The 23,422-nt window shown below is 37.7% G+C and overlaps 1 protein-coding gene across 9 annotated transcripts in view; it reads right to left on the bottom strand.

The window, feature by feature from the left end:
• TMEM232 (transmembrane protein 232) overlaps nucleotides 1-23,422 on the bottom strand; it is a 326,397-nt gene that overhangs the window by 278,347 nt on the left and 24,628 nt on the right. For 8 of the 9 annotated variants that reach the window (XM_058440629.1, XM_058440635.1, XM_058440638.1 and 5 more), the window contains exon 3: nucleotides 9,869-10,090. The exons of the other annotated variant lie outside the window; for it this stretch is intronic. The gene's annotated coding sequence lies outside the window, so the exon portion shown is untranslated. The remainder of the gene's footprint in view (nucleotides 1-9,868; nucleotides 10,091-23,422) is intronic. 9 annotated transcript variants of the gene reach the window in all.

Raw genomic sequence — 23,422 nt, 5'->3', positions numbered from 1 at the left:
CCCTGACCCCTGAGTAGCCTAACTAGGAGGCACCCCCCAGTAGGGGCGGTCTGACACCTCACATGGCCGGGTACTTCTCTGAGACAACACTTCCAGAGGAATGATCAAGCAGCAGCATTTGCAGTTCACCAATATCCGCTGTTCTACAGCCACTGCTGCTGATACCCAGGCAAACAGGGTCTGGAGTGGACCTCCAGCAAACTCCAACAGACCTGCAGCTGAGGGTCCTGACTGTTAGAAAACTAACAAACAGAAAGCACATCCACACCAAAAACCTATCTGTACATCACCATCATCAAAGACCAAAGGTAAATAAAACCACAAAGATGGGGAAAAAACAGAGCAGAAAAACTGGAAACTCTAAAAATCAGAGCGCCTCTCCTCCTCCAAAGGAACGCAGCTCCTCACCAGCAACAGAACAAAGCTGGAAGGAGAATGACTTTGACGAGTCGAGAGAAGAAGGCGTCAGAAGATCAAACTACTCCGAGCTAAAGGAGGAAGTTCAAACCAATAGCAAAGAAGTTAAAAACCCTGAGAAAAAATTAGATGAATGGCTAACTAGAATAACCAATGTAGAGAAGTCCTTAAAGGACCTGATGGAGCTGAAAACCACGGCATGAGAACTACATGATGAATCTACAAGCCTCAGTAGCCGATGCGATCAACTGGAAGAAAGGGTATCAATGATGGAAGACGAAATGAATGAAATGAAGTGAGAAGAGAAGTTTAGAGAAAAAAGAATAAGGCTGGGCGTGGTGGCTTACGCTTGTAATCCCAGCACTTTGGGAGGCCGAGGCAGGCGGATGACGAGGTCAGGAGATTGAGACCACAGTGAAACCACGTCTCTACTAAAAAAAAAAAATAATAATACAAAAAATTAGCCAGGCATGGCGGCGGGTGCCTGTAGTCTCAGCTACTCAGAGAGGCTGAGGCAGGAGAATGGCGTGAACCTGGGAGGCGGAGCTTGCAGTGAGCCGAGATTGCGCCACTGCACTCCAGCCTGGGCGACAGAGCAAGACTCTGTCTCAAAAAAAAAAAAAAGAAGAAAAGAAACGAACAAAGCCTCCAAGAAATATGGGACTATGTGAAAAGACCAAATCTACGTCTGATTGCTGTACCTGAAAGTGACGGGGAGAATGGAATCAAGTTGGAAAACACTCTGCAGGATATTATCCAGGAGAACTTCCCCAATCTAGCAAGGCAGGCCAACATTCAAATTCAAGAAATACAGAGAACGCCACAAAGATACTCCTCGAGAAGAGCAACTCCAAGATACATAATTGTCAGATTCACCAAAGTTGAAATGAAGGAAAAAATGTTAAGGGCAGCCAGAGAGAAAGGTCGGGTTACCCACAAAGGGAAGCCCATCAGACTAACAGCTGATCTCTCGGCAGAAACTCTACAAGCCAGAAGACAGTGGGGGCCAATATTCGACATTCTTAAAGAAAAGAATTTTCAACCCAGAATTTCATATCCAGCCAAACTAAGCTTCGTAAGTGAAAGAGAAATAAAATACTTTACAGACAAGCAAATGCTGAGAGATTTTGTCACCACCAGGCCTGCCCTAAAAGAGCTCCTGAAGGAAGTAGTAACCATGGAAAGGAACAACCGGTACCAGCCACTGCAAAAACATGCCAAAATGTAAAGACCATCAAGGCTAGGAAGAAACTGCATCAACTAATGAGCAAAATAACCAGCTAACATCATAATGACAGGACTAAATTCACATATAACAATATTAACTTTAAATGTAAATGGGCTAAATGCTCCAATTAAAAGACACAGACTGGCAAATTGGATAGAGTCAAGACCCATCAGTGTGCTGTATTCAGGAAACCCATCTCACGTGCAGAGACACACATAGGCTCAAAATAAAAGGATGGAAGAAGATCTACCAAGCAAATGGAAAACAAAAAAAGGCAGGGATTGCAATCCTAGTCTCTGATAAAACAGACTTTAAACCAACAAAGATCAAAAGAGACAAAGAAGGCCATTACATAATGGTAAAGGGATCAATTCAACAAGAAGAGCTAACTATCTTAAATACATATGCGCCCAATACGGGAGCACCCAGATTCAGAAAGCAAGTCCTTAGTGACCTACAAAGAGAATTAGACTCCCACATAATAATAATGGGAGACTTTAACACCCCACTGTCAACATTAGACAGATCAACGAGACAGAAAGTTAACAAGGATATCCAGGAATTGAACTCAGCTCTGTACCAAGCAGACCTAATAGACATCTACAGAACTCTCCACCTCAAATCAACAGAATATACATTCTTTTCAGCACCACACCACACCTATTCCAAAATTGACCACATAGTTGGAAGTAAAGCACTCCTCAGCAAATGTAAAAGGACAGAAATTATAACAAACTGTCTCTCAGACCACAGTGCAATCAAACTAGAACTCAGGATTAAGAAACTCATTCAAAACCACTCAACTACATGGAAACTGAACAACCTGCTCCTGAGTGACTACTGGGTACATAAAGAAATGAAGGCAGAAATAAAGATCTTCTTTGAAACCAACGAGAACAAAGACACAACATACCAGAATCTCTGGGACACATTCAAAGCAGTGTGTAGAGGGAAATTTATAGCACTAAATGCCCACAAGAGAAAGCAGGAAAGATCTAAAATCGGCACCCTAACACCACAATTAAAAGAACTAGAAAAGCAAGAGCAAACAAACACATTCAAAAGCTAGCAGAAGGCAAGAAATAACTACAATCAGAGCAGAACTGAAGGAAATAGAGACACAAAAAACCCTTCAAAAAATTAATGAATCCAGGAGCTGGATTTCGAAATGATCAACAAAATTGATGGACCGCTAGCAAGACTAATAAAGAAGAAAAGAGAGAAGAATCAAATAGATGCAATAAAAAATGATAAAGGGGATATCACCACCGATCCCACAGAAATACAAACTATCATCAGAGAATACTACAAGCAACTCTATGCAAATAAACTAGAAAATCTAGAAGAAATGGATAAATTCCTCGACACATACACCCTCCCAAGACTAAACGAGGAAGAAGTTGAATCTCTGAATACACCAATAACAGGCTCTGAAATTGCGGCAATAATCAACGGCTTACCAACCAAAAAAAGTCCAGGACCAGATGGATTCACAGCCAAATTCTACCAGAGGTACAAGAAGGAGCTGGTACCATTCCTTCTGAAACTATTCCAATGAATAGAAAAAGAGGGAATCCTCTCAAACTCATTTTATGAGGCCAGCATCATCCTGATACCAAAGCCTCGCAGAGACACAACCACAACCAAAAAAGAGAATTTTAGACCAATAACCTTGATGAACACTGATGCAAAAATCCTCAATAAAATACTGGCAAACCAAATCCAGCAGCACATCAAAAAGCTTACCCACCATGATCAAGTGGGCTTCATCCCTGGGATGCAAGGCTGGTTCAACATACGCAAACCAATAAATGTAATCCAGTATATAAACAGAACCAACGACACAAACCACATGATTATCTCAATAGATGCAGAAAAGGCCTTTGACAAAATTCAACAACCTTCATGCTAAAAACTCTAAATAAATTAGATACTGATGGGATGTATCTCAAAATAATAAGAGCTATCTTTGACAAACCCACAGCCAATATCATACTGAATGGGCAAAAACTGGAAGCATTCCCTTTGAAAACTGGCACAAGACAGGGATGCCCTCTCTCACCACTCCTATTCAACATAGTGTTGGAAGTTCTGGCCAGGGCAATTAGGCAGGAGAAGGAAATAAAGGGTATTCAATTAGGAAAAGAGGAAGTCAAATTGTCCCTGTTTGTAGATGACATGATTGTATATCTAGAATACCCCATTGTCTCAGCCCAAAATCTCCTTAAACTGATAAGCAATTTCAGCAAAGTATCAGGATACAAAATCAATGTACAAAAATCACACGCATTCTTATACACCAATAATAAACAAATAGAGAGCCAAATCATGAATGAACTCCCATTCACAATTGCTTCAAAGAGAATAAAATACCTAGGAATCCAACTTACAAGGGATGGGAAGGACCTCTTCAAGGAGAACTACAAACCACTGCTCAATGAAATAAAAGAGGATACAAACAAACGGAAGAACATTCCACGCTCATGGGTTGGAAGAATCAATATCGTGAAAATGGCCACAGTGCCCAAGGTAATTTATAGATTCAATGCCATCCCCATCAAGCTACCAATGACTTTCTTCACAGAATTGGAAAAAACTACTTTAAAGTTCATATGGAACCAAAAAAGAGCCTGCATCGCCAAGTCAATCCTAAGCCAAAAGAACAAAGCCGGAGGCATCACGCTACCTGACTTCAAACTATACTACGAGGCTACAGTAACCAAAACAGCATTGTACTGGTACCAAAACAGAGATATAGATCAAGGGAACAGAACAGAGCCCTCAGAAATAATGCGGCATACCTACAACCATCTGATCTTTGACAAACCTGACAAAAACAAGGAATAGGGAAAGGATTCCTTATTTAATAAATGGTGCTGGGAAAACTGGCTAGCCATATGTAGAAAGCTGAAACTGGATCACTTCCTTACACTTTATACAAAAATTAATTCAAGATGGATTAAAGACTTACATGTTAGACCTAAAACCATAAAAACCCTAGAAGAAAACCTAGGCAATACCATTCAGGACATAGGCATGGACAACGACTTCATGTCTAAAACACCGAAAGCAATGGCAACAAAAGCCAAAATTGACAAATGGGATCTAATTAAACTAAAAAGCTTCTGTACAGCAAAAGAAACTACCAACAGAGTGAACAGGAAACCTACAGAATGGGAGAAAATTTTCCCAACCTACTCATCTGACAAAGGGCTAATATCCAGAATCTACAATGAACTCAAACAAATTTACAAGAAAAAAACAACCCCATCAAAAAGTGGGTGAAGGATATGAACAGACACTTCTCAAAAGAAGACATTTATGCAGCCAAAAAACACATGCAAAAATGCTCATCATCACTGGCCATCAGAGAAATGCACATCAAAACCACAATGAGATACCATCTCACACCAGTTAGAATGGTGATCATTAAAAAGTCAGGAAACAACAAGTGCTGGAGAGGATGTAGAGAAATAGGAACACTTTTCCACTGTTGGTGGGACTGTAAACTAGTTCAACCATTGTGGAAGACAGTGTGGCGATTCCTCGGGGATCTAGAACTAGAAATACCATTTGACCCAGCCATCCCATTACTGGGTATATATCCAAAGGATTATAAATCATGCTGCTATAAAGACAGATGCACACGTATGTTTATTGCAGCACTATTCACAATAGCAAAGACTTGGAACTAACCCAAATGTCCAACAACGATAGACTGGATTAGGAAAATGTGGCACATATACACCATGGAATACTATGCAGCCATAAAAAATGATGAGCTCATGTCCTTTGTAGGGTCATGGATGAAACTAGAAACCATCATTCTCAGCAAACTATCGTAAGGACAAAAAACCAAACACCGCATGTTCTCACTCATAGGTGGGAATTGAACAATGAGAACACATGGACACAGGAAGGGGAACATCACACTCTGGGGATTGTTGTGCGGTGGGGGGAGGGGGGAGGGATAACATTAGGAGATATACTTAATGCTAAATGACGAGTTAATGGGTGCAGCATACTAACATGGCACATGTATAGATATGTAATGAACCTGCACATTGTGCACATGTACCCTAAAACTTAAAGTATAATAATAAAATTAAAAAAAAAATTTTCTTTAAGGTATAATGCCTTTTACTTAACCTTTAGGCTGACAGATGGTGTAGTTTGCAGAATTCCAGCTAGATTCAGGGACACACAGGACTCATCTTAAGGAACTCAAACTCAGTGCTTGGTACCAGCACAAAAGCATTGTGTTTGTTCCAACTCTAGGGGATCCATTGGGTTTACATGGTGGGTTACCTGGAATCCAGACCTCCTTCTCCTTTGCTAGAGGTCTAAATCAGCTTTATTTAGGACCTCTAACAGGAGTAGTATATCACGTGTTTTAGGACCTCTAAGAAGAGTAGTATATCATGTGTTTGCTAAGTTCTCCCTAGGGTTATCCCTTTGTTCTAAATTGCGAGGAAGAAAGGAAAGAAAAATAAGGTCACCCAAGCACTGCTGCAGTTAAAACGATGGTTTCTTCGATCAGCTGAATGTTTCTCTTTTCAAACCTCTTTTGTCTGTACCAAACCTTTTATATTCCTTCTGAGAGCAATTGCAATAAAATTGCTCCAAAGTTATGAGACATTTGCTCCCTCCAGCCCAAATCTCAGATATTCTTAGGTAATTAAGAATCTCTTAGAGGTGTCGGAAGGGGATCTCTCCTGATGGGCAGTCCCATAGGGTTCCCTCAGAAGGACAAAAACAAACAAAACAAAACAAAAACAAACAAACAAAAAAAGCAGGTAAAATACTTAAGGTCGTCTGGGAAATGCTCACAAATAGGTGGTCACCTAGCATTTGGAGTACTGCACTGCCTCCCATGAAGCTGAGCTTTCTTGAGACACATGAGGGTAAGCCTGAGGAGTGTACCTCTTAGCAATACACCTTTGACCCTAAAAACATCCTTGGCTTGGTGTAGACAAAGGAGGGAAGAGGGGAAAACATAAGAAATAATACATCTAACTGAAAGTATAAGGAAAACACCTCCTAAGATACTAGCTGGATTTATGACTAAAAATTATAATGCTTCTTGTAAATTTCTGACTCATTAGACCAACATCATTAAAAATGAAATTAGTTTAATTTGGCCAAAATGGGGCTCATTTGAGATCCCGAAACTGGTTTACTTATGGGCACAATTGCAAAGAGCTGGCTCAAGAATTAAGGAGAAAGAATGGGATAGAATTTCAAATGGCATTTAGAAACTTTACAAAGTGGAATGATAAAATTGCTTCTATACATGAAGTGAACCACAATACCTTGGAAACCATTTCTCAACTGAAAAAATTATTCAAAGTTTCCACTGCTTTGCCTTCTCTCGCTACCACTCCTTCCCCTCTGCTTCTTGAACCTTCCTCTCACTTGCTTTCAGAACTGCCTTGTCCAGATTTTCTTCACTCCCTCCTCCACCACCCTCTTAGGTTTTAGCAGCACTCTTTGGGGAGAAAATTAATCCAAGTGGGGAACCTTCAATAACCTATATCTCCGGGACTAAGGCATAATTCAGAGATAGTGCGAAGGAGTTTCCTGATCTTACCCAAGATCCTATAGGTGTCACTAAGAAATTCAGTCTAACCCCCAGGACTTATGAACCTGACTATTCAGATTTATAACAATTAATTTATATGCTGGTATCTGAAAGAAAAAGCTGAAGAATGGCTATCAAAGGTTGACTAGAAAAATCCACTAAGCAATTTTCATAAGCAGACAGCTGAAGACAGAGAGAAGGCCCAAGAACTAGTAAATTGTTTCGCACAAGTAATTCCCCAGATATTTTCTAAGATTGCTTGCTGGTCAGCCTAAAGTCCAGCAGTGTAAACAGGACCAAATGAAACTATGCTAGACTATTATATTGAAAGATTTGAAAAGGTTTTCAAACAATATTTGGGAATGAATGAAGACAGTTTAAGGAATTGTCAGAATTATTCTTTATTAAATTCAACCTTTCTTAACAGATTGGATGAGCAATTGGCCAATGTGGTCAAACTGCACCAAATAAATTGGGATTGTGTACACACTTCGGAATTAGGAAAACTAACTGATAAACTGACCAAAGTTATACAGCAAAAGAAGGATAAGAAGGTCACTAAAATCATGAACTTACAACTCCAACAACTCACTGGTCAGATATCCATATCAAAATAGAGGACTCCCTTTCCAAAGGGAACCTCAGAAACATCTAAATGTGTCTGTTATTATTGCAAGGAACCAGGACATCTGAAGAAAGACTGCAAAACGTTGAAATGGGCACAGAAACTAAAAAGAATAAATATAAAAGAAAGAAGAGGTATGGGAGGCTCTGAGGAAATAAAGAGGGCCTTTCCCTTGCTTTTAAGTCATAATCTGGGGGAAGTGAAGATAGATAGATAGATAGATAGATAGATAGATAGATAGATAGATAGATAGATAGATAGATAGATAGATATAATAGAGAATGAATTAAAGCATTAATTGACACAAGAGCTACCTTTTCCATTCTCAACCCCACCTTTCCTAAAGAGCATTCTTCCTCAGAGTAATCAAACTATTCAAATGTTAGGGGTATCTAATCAACCAATGACACTATATAAATCAAAACTTTTGCCTTTACAATTAGGAAATTTAGATGAATACCATTCTTTCCTTTTGGTGTCTTCCACACCAAAACATTTGATAGGAAGAGATTTTCTGGAACTTTATAATGATCATATTTTCTTCTCAAAAAGAAGGAAAATGATTTTGGAAATGACTGAAAAAGAATTGACTAAAAATGACAGATCTGAAATTTTGAATCAGATTAAAATTAAAATTCAACCACAAGTATTAAAACAGAAAAAGAACTTGATGATTTACTAACACGTATTCCTAACTATGGTTTCAATCGTCTACTGAGATAGAAGGAATTTTAGTTGCCAATACAAGTACAGGTGGATCCAAATAAGCCACTTTTGAATATTAAACAATATGCATCAAAACAGGAAGCTGTAATAGGAATAAAACAAATAATCAAAGATTTCATTGATAAAGGATTCTCTCTTATTTCAGTCTTTGTAATAGACCCATGCTCCCAGTAAGAAAATCTCATAGGAAAGGATAGAGATTTGTACAAGGTTTGAGCATTATTAACAATATTATGATTCCCCATCATCCAGCAGTCCCAAGCTCTCACACTCTTTTGTCCAATATACTTGTAAGCAATTAATATTTTACTGTAATTAATTTATACGTGTTTCTTTAGCATATCAATAGACCCTGTCACTAAATATTTGTTTGCCTTTACCTGAGATGGCTTTCAATATACCTAGAATGTTATGCCTCAAGTTATACCAAAAGTCCAACATAGCTTTTGTAAATATTAAGGGCCGACCATGCTGAGCTAAATTTTGAAGGAAGTTCCATTCCACTTAAGTATACGGATGATCTCTTGTTATTCTCCACAAATCTGCAATATTGTAAAACCTATTCCCTGTACTTGCTGGAACAGTTAGCAAAGAGAAGTCATGAGGTATCCAAAGAAAAACTCAAATTTTGCTTAACAGAAGTAAAATATTTGGAACATTTAATTTCTAAGGGGGGACTACACAAAAATCCAAATTGAATAACTAGAATTCTTGTATACCCCACTCCAAAAACTAGACAGCTGGGGGAGTTTTAGGTTTAGCTGGCTACCCTAGCTGGATCTCCAATTTTACTCTCATGGTACAGCAGTTATATACATTGTTGAAAGAAGATCAACTTAAGCCCGTGTACTGAGCATCAGAAGAACAAAGAGGTATTCAAGAAAAAAAAGAAAATCTTACAAGAGCCCCTGTTTTGGGCCACATTTGGGCTGCTGCTTTTCCTTTTTTTTTCATGAGAGCCATGGCAGCATGCTGAGTGTTCTAACTCAAAAACATAGAGGACAGTATAGTCCTATTTTCTTATAATAATCTACTGGCTATGATAGTCAGCAATTAGACCCTATAGCATACCCCCTTGTCTGAGGGCCACTTTAGCCACTGCCATGCTCCTTAAGGCCACTCAGGAAATTGTAATGGATGCTCTGTTGACTTTATATGTATCTCATTCTGTAGAAGCTCTCTGGAATTCACATAACATACTTAGCATTTTTCTGTTAGCAGACTGGATTCTTAAGTATTCTTACTCTCTGATCCACATGTTACTATCTCTCCCCGTAATACTCTTCATTACCTCTGTTTTTGCTGCCTGAAACAGGTGATGAGATAACCCATTACTGTATTTTTCTCACAGAACAGCTTTTGATGTCCCGACAGGATTTACAGGAGACACTCCCGGAAAATGCTGATGTTATCTGATTCATTGATGGATCATATCTAATGGATGGATTTGGGAAATAATGGGCAGGCTATGCCATTGTGACCCTTGTGGACATCATAGAGAGCAATCCCTTACCTAAAGAAAAATCAGCATAGTTAGCTTAGTTAACAGCACTCATCAGAGCTTGTCATTTGGCCAAAAAACAAATGGCTAATATTTACACTGACAGACATTATATGTAGCTCATGACCTTGGAATGTTATGAAAGCAAAAAGAACATTTAACCTCCTCTGGACAATCTAGCAAACAGAGCTGTCAGGTTCATGACCTTGGAATGTTATGAAAGCAAAAAGAACATTTAACCTCCTCTGGACAATCTAGCAAACATAGCTGTCAGGTTTCTGACCTCCTCCTAGAAGCCATCCAATTACAAAAAAATGAGTGGCTATTACAATTCCTGGACATTCCAAACTTGACTCTCCGGAGGGTAAAAGAAATCATTTTGCTGATGTAGCAGCCAAAAAGCCTACTTTAACACAAATAGCAGATGAAACTACAAAGGAGCTACGTTTAAAAGAAACTCTATCAAAAAGGAGCTCCGTGAAGCTCAAGAAAAGGCTTTAGAGAGAAAAAGGCAGATATAGCTAATGAAGGGGGAGTGCTACCTCCCAACAAAAGCCCCCAACACTTGCTTGTAATTTATGGTATGGACCCAGTGACAGACATATTTTGCTGATGGGATTTCAGTTTGCTATGCTACAACATGTTTATAAGCTTACTCACTGGGGACCTAAGAAAATGACTGCCTGGGGAAACCAATATTATGGGAAACCCTTACTAGCACAGCTCATAAGGTTTATGCAAAATATCCAATTTGTTCAAAGCATAATCCAGGGAAGCCTCTTCACAGATCTCAAGGGTATTTCTCTTTGCTCATCAGAGCTTTTGAAATTTGGCAAATAGATTTTATCCAATTACCTCCAGACCAAGGTTATAAATACGTATTAGTTAAGATGTGCATGTTTTCTCATTATGTTGAAGCATTTTCTTTAGAACAGCCACTGCAAGCAGTAGGAAAAGATTTATTCTGGAACAGATAACTCCCTCTTGGGGAATTCCTTCCAAATTACATAGTGATAGGAAACTCATTTTGTGGGACAGATAGTTCTCTCAGTTTGTAAAATCAGGCCCATTTTCCAATATTTTTACTGTGTAAACCATCCACAGTCCTCTGCATTGGTGGAATGAACAAACAGAATAATAAAAACCCAACTCGCAAAATTAACGAAAGCTTTTTAAATTACTTGGCCCAAGTCTCTTCCATTGCTTTCAGTTAACCTAAGAGCAACTCCTTTTGGAAAACATCAATTATCCCCCCACAAGATAATTACAGGTTAATCTAGATGAGACTGGATAGAGGATTTCTCCATCCTCATTCAATAAACCAACTTATTGAAAGGGGATATGCTCCATTTCTGTCAAGCCTTAACCAAACTTCTCTCCCAAAAAGCTAAATTGATAAAACTCTTTTTACAGTGCACTGCTGGGGGATAAAGGTCTTAAGTATCATGATCACTAGACATAGGACTATGTTTATTGGAAGAGACATCAACTAAAGGGTTCACCTGAACTTTGTTGGAAAGAACCTCATCAAGTATTATTGACATACCATACCTGTGCAGCTATAATCACTGTGCAACTAAACTTGATGCAGTTGACTCCTGGTGTTACATTTCTCATTTAAAGAAAACTCCAACACCTGAATGGACTTCTGAGTCTACTAGAGATCTCTGGTTAAAGACCTCTAAGATTCCTGAGCCCTTCAAGGATGGAAAGTAGATGACATCTGAGTAAAAAGCATTTTCCAAAATACTGGACCAGGTCTGTACTCACGTCAATTTTTTTAACATACACCTTTTGTTTTTGTATTTTCGTTATGATGACTGAATGTCTGGTAATTCCCCTTCCTTTGCTTGATTCCCATTCCTCTTACCAGGAAACCACTAATCTAATTAATATGGAAGTAGGGTAAACCTTTATTTTTCATTATCAAGTGGACATTGAAACCCTGATGTCAAGCTTTTGTAATTAGCCCAATGCTCCTAGAGCATCTTCTTTTTAGGTATAAGATACTCTCAGGGCCCCCGTTTAAGGAAACACATCCAGGAAGTTCTTCCCAATTCCATGCCTGATTGGGTAGTTTTTAATACTTTGCAAATAGATCACTGTATTACTATGAATATAGTTAATCAGTTAGTATCGAAAAGCCCTGATAAAATGGAAGACAGCTTCAGCTAGTGTGCCTTGTCATAGTATTTCTTGTTCTAGGGGTCAGGGACCTTATTTTTGTGACTGGAGGTCTATGAAACATTCTAATGAAACTGGGATTCATACAATGAGGATTACTTGGTGAACAAGGATATCACTGAAGGATAATTTGAGGATCGAACCAGAGAGAATGTGGAAAGCCTTTTGGCATATCCAGACTAAACTATACAGGTAACTACTACCCATCTCACCTTAACTTGGAACACCTAACATTTTTGGGTTGTCAACCTGTACCCAAACTGCACTTCTGCTATAAATGCCCAATGGCAACAACATGTTTGCTGTCTTATCGAACATGTCTTATCAAAAACCCAAACATGTTTGATAACACAGCACTGGCCAACTAAGGTAAAAACAGCATTAGGTGCTATAGGGGCAGGACTCAGGACATTAGGACAAGTTGGGAATGTATTTAATAAAGAAATACATTGACAAGAAGAGTCAATACTTACCAATCTAAATAGAAGGAATACTCTTTCAGAAGGAATATAAAGGTTGGGAAGCTGTATGGAAAGATAATGATGCTGCTGCTAAGTGGGTAAATCAAACTGCTCAAGTAATGAGGAACTATGCCAAAACTCAGCAATGGGAAAAAGCATGTGTCCAAACTCAACAAGGTTTGCTGACCAGGCTAATTCAAATGGAAGCAGAGTGCCTCTAAAACATGACCAACCATTTTGGATTCAGAAGCACAAGGTATACATTTGTAGAAAAAATATAGACCCTCTTTTTCCTGAAAAATTACTACCAGGGTTAAGCACCCTGCATATACAGTATATGTATGTGTGTGGGTGTGTGTGTGTGTGTGTGTGTAAAATACTTCAATTTCAGTTCTACCTAGTAAAGACATTCAGGAAGAATGGTACTGTCCCCAAAATGTTTGGAATCCTGAAATCATGGACCCTAATTTCAACCCCCCTCCAAAATAATACATGCTATATAGGAAAAGGATGCTTCTTTTGAGAAGGGAAAAAGAATGAGACTATAACTGTTTCAGATCTTGCTTGCAATCAGATAATATTTGATTTAAATTAAACTGCTATTTGGTGTAACACTGGCTTCATAGGGAAGTTACTTCTAGGAAAAAAATAACACTTACAATAATGAAGACATTGATAACCAAGTATTTTGGGAATTTGAACTCGATCTTTCTCAAGCTGTACTCCCAGCAGCAAAAGATTGTCCAAACCAGCAATGAGATATTATAAATGATCAGTTAATTACAGTTCTAAATGAAATCAAAGATATTTTGAGGTACAAATACAAGCAAAAAGGAAAAATTTATCTGATTACTCACAGATTACCAAAATGTATGTTCAGGTGATATATGTTCCAACTTTCAAAATGTATGTTCTTTTCTATAATACGTTGTTTCTTTTCTATTGTCTTTACCACAGCGGACCTCTCGGTTACTCACTGCATTACTGATTATTTTTCTAATGTTTCTAAGTTACAAATGTTATAAATGCTGCAAAGGTTACAAATGTCACAAAAGGAACACAACTCTAACCAAAACTGTAGTTCATCAATTTGAACCAGAGGACACAGAATGCATATAAAGGTGGTTTTCCAATGCCCATTTTGCCCCTTTCCTCTATTTCTGACTGACTGAGGAAGGGCTTTTCATTTTTATTTTTAATCTCAAATTCTCAAGCATTATTAAAAGTACATCGCATTGAATATTTTTCCACCCAGCTCCTCAAGGCATCTCAGCAATACTGCAGACAATGCAACACATCGTCACATCTCCAGAGCTCCTAAAGAAATAATCCCAATGCAGTGATTATCTCATTTCTCTGTGAAATGAAGACACCAGCATAGGATAAGAGCCTTTTCACATAATGAAAAGAAATACAGTAGCTTTTGCATCCTCATCGACATAGCAAATGATGGTGTTTCACATAGGAATTAAAAAGAGAACAAGGGCATTTCAGAATTCCAATTTGATCCCCTAAATGCTATAATTCTAAAAAAATGAGACCTGTCCTCTTCAAATCTCCAAATTATTTTATATAGTCTTCAAAGTCCTCCCTTGGATGATATCAACCAAAAGGGAGAAATTTTCAGAAAAAGGAATATCCAAATAAAATTGTAAAAGTGGAAGCAAGATGGCAGAATAGAAGCCTACACCGTTTGGCACCTCCTCCCTTGCAGGAACACCAAATTTTAACATGTGCACACAGAAAAGCACTATCACAAGAACCAAAAATCAGATGAACAATTACAGTACCTGATTTTAACTTCATATTACTGAAAGAGGCATTGAAGAGGCTCAGAGAGACAGTCATGAATTATTAACACCACACCTACCCCATTCCCCAGCCGATGGCACCACGGCACAGAAAAAGAATGTGTGTAATTGGAGGAGGGAGAGTACAGTGACTGCAGGACTTAACGTTGAACTCAATGCTTCCCTGTCACAGCGGATAACAAAGCTCTGCTGGGCTCAGCCAGCACCTGTGCATGAAAGTAGCAGGTGGACCAGACTTAGTTAGAAGGGAATCACCCATCCCAGCAGTTGGAATTTGAGTTTCTTGGCAAGCCTTGGCACCATAGGCCAAAGTGCTCTGCAGTCCTAGATAAACTTGAAATGTAGTCGTGGACACAAAGACTGCAATTCCTAGGCAACAACTAGTGTTGGGTTGGGCTCAGAGCCAGTGGACTAGAGTGGCACCAGCCTAGAGAGGCACCAGCCAGGGCAGCTAAAAGGAATGCTTGCTTCACCCCTCTTCCAACCCCAGGCAGTGCAGCTTACACCAACGAAAGAGACTCCTTCCTTCTGCTTAAGAACAGGAGAGTGAAGAGTAAAGGGGACTTTGTCTTACATCTCGGATCCCAGCTCAGCCACAATAGGATAGGCACCGTGCAGAGTCATGAGGATCCTGTTCCAGACCCCAGCTTATGAAGACGTTTTTAGACACACCCGGGGCCAAAAGGAAACCTGCTGCCTTGATGGGAAGAACTCAGTCCTGGCAAGATTCATCACCTGCTGACTAAAGAGCCCTTGGGCTCTAAATAACCAACAGAAATATCCAGCTATTACGCCATGAGCCTTGGGTGAGACTCTAAGACATGCTGACTCCAGGTGAGATCCAGTACACTTGCAGTTGTGGTGGCTATAGTAAAAGACTCCTTCTCTCTGCAAAAAAGCAGAGGGGCAAGTAAAGGTGACATTGTCTTGCACTTTAGGTCCAGCTTGGCCATAGTAGGGATAGAACAACAAGCAGGCTCTTGGGAATCCTGAATAGTATGTATCTGGTGAAAACATCCTTCAAGTATGAAGAAGAAATAAAGACTTTCCAAGGCAAACACAAATTAAGGGATTTCATCAACACCACTCCTTTCCTACAAGAAATGCTAAAGGGACTTCTTCACAGAAAGAAAAGGACATTGATGAGAAATAAGAAATCATGTGAAGGCACAAAATTCACTGGAAATAGTAGGCATGCAGAAAAATTCAGAATATTATAGCATTGTAATTGTGGTATGTAAACTACTCAAGTAGAAAAACTAAAAGATGAACCAATCAAAACAACTACAAAACCTTTTGAGACATAGTATAGTAAGACATAAAGAGAAACAATAAGAAGTTAAAAAACAGGTGGATTAAGTTAAAAAGTAGAGTTTTTATTAGTTTTCTTTTGGTATGTTTATTTTGTTATGCAATCAGCACTAAGTTGTCATCAGTTTAAAATAATGGGTTATAAGATAGTATTTGCAAGCCTAATGGTAAGTGCAAATTGAAAAATACACAACAGATTCACAAAAAATAAAAAGCAAGAAATTAAGTCATACCACCAGAGAAAATCAATTTCACTTAAATAAAAAACAACAAAGACAGGAAGAAAGGAAACAGGGAACAGAAGACCACAAAACAAAAAAGAAAATGGCAGGAGTAAGTCCCTACTTTTCAACAATAACATTGAATGTAAATGGGGTGAATTCTTCAATAAAAAAAAATATAGTGGCCAAATGGATGAAAAAACAAGACCTAATGATCTCTCCTTTACAAGAAACATACTTCACCCGTAAAGATACAAATAGACTCAAAATAAAGAGATGGAAAAAACATATTCCATGTGAATGAAAACCAAAACACGGGAGTTGCTATACTTATTTAAAGAAAATAGAGTTCAAGACAAAAACTGTAAGAAGACAGAAACAAGGTCATTATTAAATGATAAAGTGGTCAATCCAGCAAGATGATATAAAAATTGGAAATATATATGCACCTAAAACTGGAGCACACAGACATATAAGGCAAATGTTATTAGAGCTAAAGAGAGAAATAGGTCTCAGTGAATGAATAGCTGGAGACTTCAATACCCCACTTTCAGCATTAGACAGATCTTCCAAACAGAAAATCGACAAAGAAACATCAAATTTAATTAGCACTATAGGACAAATGGACCTAATAAATATTTACATAACATTTCACCCAACAGCTGAAGAATACACATTCTTCTCTTCAGCACATGGATCATTCTCTAGAATAGACCATATGTTAGGTCACAGAACTGGGTCCAAAAAATTCAAAAACCATGAAATTGTAATCAGGCATCTTCTCTGAACACAGTGGAATCCAACCAGAAATCAACAGAAGAGGAATTTTGGAAACTATACAAACACGTGAAAATTAGATGATGTGCACCTGAAGGGTCAATGAAGAAATTAAGGTGGAAATTTAAAAATTTCTTGAAACAAATGTTAATGGAAACACAACATACCAAAATCTATGGAATATAATGAGAGCAGTACTAAGAGGGGAATTTATTGCTATAAATGTCTGCATCAAAAAAGAAAATCTTCAAATAAGTAACCTAATGATGCATCTTAAAGAACAAGAAAAGCAAGAGCCAATCAAACCCAAAATTAGTAGAAGAAAAGAAACGAGACATGCTGACTCCAGGTGAGACCCAGTCTAATCTAAAGATTACAGCAAAAGTAAGTGAGCTTGAAATGAAGAAAAAAATTAAAAAAATCAATTACCATGAAAGCCAGTTTTTTGAAAAGATAAACAAACTCGGAAAACCTTTAGTTAGACAAACGAAGAAAAAAATGTAGATGACTCAAATAAAATCAGAGATGAAAAAAGAGACATTACAATAGATACTGCAGAAATTTAAAGGATCATTAATGGCTACTATGAGCAACTCTATGCCAAAAAATCGGAAAATCTAGAGGAAATAAATTGCTAAACACATACAACCTACCAAGATTGAACCATGAAGAAATTCTTAATCTGAACAGACCAATAACAAGCAATAATATCAAATCCATAATAAAATGTCTTCCAGTGCAGGACTCAATGGTTTCACTGCTGAATTCTATCAAACATTTAAAGAAGAATACCACTGTACTCAAACTATTCCAAAAAATATAGGAGGAAGGCATATCTCTAAACTCATTCTATGAGGCCAGTATTACTCTCATAGCAAAATGAGACAAAGACATATTAAAAACAAAAAACTACAGGCCAATATTTCTGATGAATATTGATGCAAAAATCCTCAACGATATCTAGCAAACCAATGTCAATGATACATTAGAAAGATTATTCATCACGACGAAGAGAAATTTACCCCAGGGATGCAAAGATGCTTCCATGTATGGAAATCAATCAACGTGACACACTATATCAACAGAATAAAGGACAAAAATGATACAATTATTTCAATTGGTGAGATGATTGATAAAAATCAACATCCCTTTATGATAAAACTCAACATCCCTTCATGATAAAAACCCTTGAAAAAACTGGGTATAGAAGGAACATACCTCAACATAATAAGAGCCATATATTTCAGACTTGCACCTAGTATCACGCTGAATGGGGAAAAATGGAAAGAGCCTTTCCTCTAAAATCTGGGACATGACAAGGATGCCCACTTTCACCATTGTTATTCAACATAGTACTGGAAGTCTTAGCTAGAGCAATCAGACAAGAGAAAGAAACAAAGGGCATCAAAATTGGAAAGAAAGAAATCAAATTATCCTTGTTTGCAAATGATATGACCTTGTATTTGGAAGAATCTAAAGACTTCACCAAAAAACTATTAGAACTGATAAACAAATTCAGTAAAGTTGCAGAATACAAATCAATACACACAAATCAGTAGCATTTCAATATGTCAACGGTGAAGAATGTGAAAGAGAAATCAAGAAAGCAATTCCATTTACAAGAGGTACAAATAAAATTAAACACCTAGGTATTAACCAAAGAAATGAAAGATCTCTATAATGAAAATTACAAAACATTGGTGAAAGAAATTGAAGAGGAGACACAAAAAAACTGAAATATATTTCATGTTCATGGATTGGAAGAATCAATATTGTTAAAATGTCCACAGTACCCAAGACAATCTACATATTCAATGCAATCCCTACCAAAATACCAATGAAATTCTTCAGAGCAACAGAAAAAAACTGTCCTAAGATTTACATGAAACCACAAAAGACCCAGAATAGCCAAAGCTATTCTTAGAAAAAAAGAACAAAACTGGAGGAATCACATTAACTGACTTCAAATTATACTACGGAGCTTCAAATATACTTCAAATTATACTATAGGAACCAAAACAGCATGGTATTGGCATAAAAACAGACACATAGACCAATGGAGCAGAAGAGAGAATCCAGAAACAAGTCCACACATCTACAATGAACTCATTTTTGACAAAGGTGCCAAGAATATACACTGGGTAAAAGACAGTCTCTTCAATAAGTAGTGCTGGGAAAAGTGGATATCCATAAGCAAAAGAATGAAACAAGACCCCTGTCTCTTGAAATATACAAAAGTCAAGCCAAAATGGATTAAAGAGCTACATTTAAGAATCAAACTCTGGGCCGGGTGTGGTGGCTCATGCCTGTAATTCCAGCACTTTGGGAGGCCGAGCTGGGCAGATCACTAAGTCAGGAGAACGAGACCATCCCAGCTAACACGGTAAAAACCTATCTCTACTAAAAATACAAAAAATTAGCCAGGTATGGTGGCGGGCACCTGTAGTCCCAGCTACTCGGGAGGCTGAGGAAGGAGAACGGTGTGAACCCGGGAGGCAGCTTTCAGTGAGCAGAGATCACGACACTGCACTCCAGCCTGGGCGACAGAAGCAGACTCCATCTCAAAAAGAAAAAAAAAAAAAAAAATCAAAATCTGAAACTACTACAAGAAAACCTTGAAGAAACTCTCCAGGACATTGGTCTGGGCAAAAATTTATTGAGTGATACCCCATGAACACAGGCAACCAAAGCAAAAGTAGAATATGTGATCACATCAAGTTAAAAAGCTTCTGCACAGCAAAGAAAACAATCAACAAAGAGACCACCCAAAGAATAAGAGAAAATAATTGCCAACTATCCATCTGACAAGGGTTTAATAACCAGAACATATAAGGAGCTCAAACAACTCTACAGGAAAAAAAAATCTAATAATCTCATCAAAAAGTGGGCAAAATATCTGAATAGATATTTTTCAAAAGAAGTCACACAAAAGGCAAAAAGTGATACAAAAAGGTGTTCAACATCATTGATCATCAGAGAAATGCAAATCAAAACCTTTTACCCTGTATACAGTGGTAACCACATATTTGCTTTACCTTGTGTATAAAGTCCCTGACCACCAATCAAAATGGAAAGAACGTCCCCTTCATTTCACTGCTCCCTTTCTCAAATTTTCTATGTATCAGAATATGAATATATTGTGTTTTGTATAGCCCACTCGAGGAGATACAATGTCACCCATTTAAAATGGCTTTTGTCCAAACGACATGCAATAACAAATGCTGGAGAGGAGGTGGAGAAAAGGGAGCCCACCTTACCTTGTTGGTGGGAATGTAAATTAGTACAACTACTATGGAGAACATTTTGGAGGTTCCTCAAAAAACTAAAAATAGAGCTACCATAACATCTAGCAATATAACTGCTGTGTATATACCCCAAAGAAGGGAAATTAATATATCAAAAAGATATCTGCACTCTCATGTTTGTTATAGCACTGTTCACAAAGCCAAGATTTGGAAGCAACCTAAGCGTCCATGAACAGATGAGTGGATAAAGAAAATGTTTTTACACACAGTGGAGTACTATTCAGCCATAAAAAGGAATAAGATCCTCTAATTTGCAACAGTATGGATAGTCATTATGTTAAGTGAAAAAATAACAGGCACAGAAAGACAAACATCACAGGTTTTCACTTATTTGTGGGATCTAAGATTCAAAACAGTTGAACTCATGGAGATAGTACAAGGATTGTTAGTACAGGCTGGGAAAAGTGGTAAGTGGTGGGACAGAAGTGAGGATGGTTAATAAGTGCAAAACATATATATAAAGAATGAGTAAGACCTAGTATTTGCTAGCACAATGGGCTTACTATAGTCAATAATAATTTAATTATACATTTAAAAATAACTAAAGGAGTATAATTGGATTGTTTGTAACTCAAAGTATAAATGCTGAGGAGACAGATTCCCCATTTAGCATATTGTGATTATTATGCATTGCAAGCCTGTATCAAAATATGTGTCCCATAAATATATACACCTACTATGCACCCATAAGAAAAAAAAAGACAAGTTTAAGAGCTAAAGCAATAAAGCTATTAATTTCAAAATTTGAAAAAAAAATTTAAGTGACCCAAGATGGCTGCAGATTTGACATACAGATAATAAAAACTAGGCCTATAAACTAAAGCTTGTTAATAAAAGACCACGAGATCTATGGAGAAAAAAGACAGCTTTATCTTCTTTAAAAAAAAATCAATCTTCAGATTGGGGAGATGCAGCCATCTGTAAAACGGAAGTGCACTCCCAAGCTGGGTGGCAGAGAGTTAGAAATTATAAAGGCAAACTACAGTGCAAAGAACTGTAGTCAGGGCAGTGAAGAACAGTCTTGATGGGAAGACTTAAACCCAAAATCACCAGCCTCTCTTAGTTGGCTGGTTCCAGGTGGTTGGTGGGTTGGCATCAGGTGGTCTTTAATGGTCAGTTGAAGAATTCCCAGGGGCAATTGTTTTTCAGGAACTATTCTTTGACTTGGTTGCAGAAAAGCAAATTTTGCGATACTTTCTAAGGACATAAGAGTGTGACTGCCCCCCTCACCCTGCCATGGACTCTTGGGTCTCCTTTTACTTTTGAGCCACAGGAAGTTTATCTTGTCTGTTAACTGAGAGTATAATTTGGCAAGTTGGAACCCCCTGCTGCAGGGCTGGAGGCTGTCAAATATTTCATTGACATGTACTGATTACAACCTTGTCCATCAGGTAAAACAGGATATAATCAATCCTCTCCTTCCAGAGACTAGGACACCTATATGCTCATTAACCCTATATACAGTGGTAACCACATATTTGCTTTATCTTGTGTATAAAGTCTCTGAGCACCTATCAAAACAGAAAGAATGTCACCTTTGTTTCACTGCTCCCCTTCTCCTGTTTTCTGTGTAACAGAAATATAGCCCACTTGAGGACATATTCTCAGTTTGGGGTGAGTTTGTGTTTCCCAGGCTATTAATCCTTGAAATTGGCTTAGAATAAAATTAACTTAAAATTTCTTTAAGGTGTAATGTCTGTTATTTAACCTTTTAGTTGACACCATGTCCAATATACAATGTGAAATACACACACACACACACATACACACACACACACACAAACTAAAAATAAAGAATCGTTTTTGACCAGTTTATATTTAGCACTACCAAATAGAATTCAAATTATTCATTTTAAGTTACTGTCATTCAGAAAACACAATTTGATTCAGTTTTCACAAAACATAAAAGTGCTAATAATGTTTGAGATTCCTGTATTTGAGAGATACAAATATAATTAAAATATGGTGCCTTTCCTTAGGAAATTAAATCTAGAGTAAAAGGACTGACCTGTAAACCAACATTATCACATCTGAAGATCCTAAATTCCATGATAATGCTGGGGTGATTTTAGTTGAATTACCCAAGAAAAAAGTTTGATTAATATCGCATTCTGTAAAAGAATGACAAGAGCTAGAGAATAGGCAAAAATAAATTTAAATGTGAATAAGACATATTTTACACATATCTGTCCCTTAAAAGGGTTCTTTGTCTATTTTGGCCCTTCATTCAAAGAATATAAATAACTTTATCCAATGAACAATATACCTAAAATTTGAAAGTAGCCAAAAATACAATTCTTTCTCTTCAAAACCATAAAAGAACATGAAGGCTTTTAATTGTTTTGTAATCTAACCAGCCTAAATCAATGTCATTTAGGTCACTCATGAAGAAGCGAAGAGGAAACAGTAATTAAAGAAATTATGAAAAAAAATCCCCAGGCTGAAGAAATATAAATTTTGTAATTAAAAGAACTAAGAAAAGCAAGCAAAAGTATAGAGACTAAATGTAAATGACCAGTGAACATAAGAAATAATACTAAACTGAATAGAGGAAATGACTGATTTGTGGCTCACTAAACAAGACAGAATTGATCATGAAGAACTGAACACTGAAAGCCAGTGTAAATATTCAAAAGATTGGCTGTAGAAAGTTAGGAAGCTTCTTGATATAAAATATCTGAATATCTTTATGAAAAAACATTCTGCTGACAATTACATTAATACATTTTCTAAGGTGATATCTGATGAAAGCTGCAAACCAAAAATAAAATTCTAAGCTCGCTTCGACCCTAATCATCTGAATGGACTCCGTCCTCTCAGCCAGGGCACTCCAGAGTTAACCTAAAAGACTGGTTCAGGCCATGATGGAAAGCAGGGGGTGGTCAGACATGCCCCAGAGTTAACCTAAAAGACTGGTTCATTGTTCAATTCCCACCTATGAGTGAGAACATGCGGTGTTTGGTTTTTTGTCCTTGCGATAGTTTACTGAGAATGATGGTTTCCAGTTTCATCCATGTCCCTACAAAGGACATGAACTCATCATTTCTTATGGCTGCATAGTATTCCATGGTGTATATGTACCACATTTTCTTAATCCAGTCTATCGTTGTTGGACATTTGGGTTGGTTCCAAGTCTTTGCTATTGTGAATAGTGCCGCAATAAACATACGTGTGCATGTGTCTTTATAGCAGCATGATTTATAGTCCTATGGACACAGGAAAGGGAACATCACACTCCGGGGACTGTTGCGGGGTTGGGGAAGGGGGAAGGGAG

Source organism: Hylobates moloch, unplaced genomic scaffold (assembly GCF_009828535.3).
Source record: "Hylobates moloch isolate HMO894 unplaced genomic scaffold, HMol_V3 SCAFFOLD_6, whole genome shotgun sequence".
Taxonomy (NCBI): Eukaryota; Metazoa; Chordata; class Mammalia; order Primates; family Hylobatidae; genus Hylobates; species Hylobates moloch.
The sequence above is the reverse complement of the archived record's forward strand: the minus strand, read 5'-3'. Positions and strand labels throughout refer to the sequence as shown.